Genomic DNA, 1611 nt, shown 5'->3' with positions numbered 1-1611 from the left:
GTCGGTCCCAGTAATTTAGATGTTTTACTGAGTGGATTCTAGCAGTAAAGGATCTCTGCACGCTCTCTAGGTCAGCAATTTCTCCAGCTTTGAAAGGGCTGTCATTGTGCAGCAGTACTCCACTCTAGAGAGCACAAGCGTTTTGAAAAGTATCATCATCGGTATAGCATCCCTAGTGTGAAAAGTTCTGTTATCCAACCTCGTCATTTTTCTTGCAGTTGCGACGGCTACTTTATTGTGTTCTTTAAATGTAAGGGTCTTCCGACATGAGTACACCCAGGTCCTTTACATGCCTTTTTCGTTCTATGTTATGATTTGCCTGCGTTTGTACGTGTTTCTGTTTTTATATTTTCAATTTTTCCGTAGCGCATGAGCTGAAACTTATCCTCGTTGAATACCATATTATTTTCTGTAGCCCATAGAAAGACCTGATCTACATCTGATTGGAGGTTTGCCGTGTCCTCTATGTGCCAACTCTCATGAAAATCCTAGTGTCATCTGCACAGGATGATACAGTGCTATAGGTTGTGTTCTGGTCTATGTCCGATATGAGGATGTAGAAAAAGTACTGGAGCAAGCACAGTACCCTGGGGGACTGAGCTCTTCACGGTTGATGGGCTGGATTTTATTTTGTTGACTATTACACATTGGGTTCTGTCAGCCAGGAAATTGTAGATCCATCTGCCTATTTTCCCGGTAATTCCTTTTGAGCGCATTTTATGTGCAATAACACCATGGTCACATTTATCAAAAGCTTTTGCGAAATCTGTGTAAATTACATCAGCATTTTGTTTGTCTTCCATAGCATCTAATGCCATATCATAGTGGTCCAGCAACTGCGACAGGCAAGAGCGCCCTGTTCTGAAACCATGTTGTCCGGGGTTATGGAGATGCTGTGATTCCATGTATTTTGTGATCTTACTTCTTAGCACTCTCTCAAAAATTTTTATGATGTGCGATGTTAGTGCTATCGGTCTGTAATTTTTTGCCTCTGCCTTATTTCCTCCTTTATGGAGTGGTGCTATCTCTGCTGTTTTTAGTATGTCAGGGATAACGCCAGTATCTAGGCTTTGTCTCCACAGAATGTGAAGGGCCTGCGATAGTGTTTTTTTACAGTTCTTGATGAATATGGAGTTCCAAGAATCCGGGCCTGGTGCAGAGTGCATAGGCATACTGTTTATGGCTTCTTCAAAATCTAGTGGGGATAGGGCGACGTCTGATATGTGATTTGATGTTGGTATCATATCCATGAGAAATTCATTTGGGTTATCAATCTTTAGTGCATTTAATGGCTCACTGAAAACAGAGTCGTACTGCTTCCTCAGTAACTCGCTCATTTCTTTGTTGTCATCTGTGAAAGTTCCATCTCCCTTTCGCAGGGGCCCGATACTAGATGTGGTTTTTGATCTTGATTTTGCATAGGAGAAAAAATATTTCGGATTTCTCTCTATTTCACTGATGGCCTTTTGCTCTCTTTGCCTCTCCTGGGTTTTGTATGATTCTTGTAGCTTGAGTTCAATTGTTTCTATTTCTCTACCTAGCCTTCTTCGCCGTTCTTGAGATAGGGTGCGACTCTCAAGTTGTTCCGCGATTCGTTTTCTTCGCCTATAT

Source organism: Procambarus clarkii, unplaced genomic scaffold (assembly GCF_040958095.1).
Source record: "Procambarus clarkii isolate CNS0578487 unplaced genomic scaffold, FALCON_Pclarkii_2.0 HiC_scaffold_107, whole genome shotgun sequence".
In the NCBI taxonomy this organism is placed as follows: Eukaryota; Metazoa; Arthropoda; class Malacostraca; order Decapoda; family Cambaridae; genus Procambarus; species Procambarus clarkii.
This window is presented reverse-complemented; position numbering follows the sequence as displayed.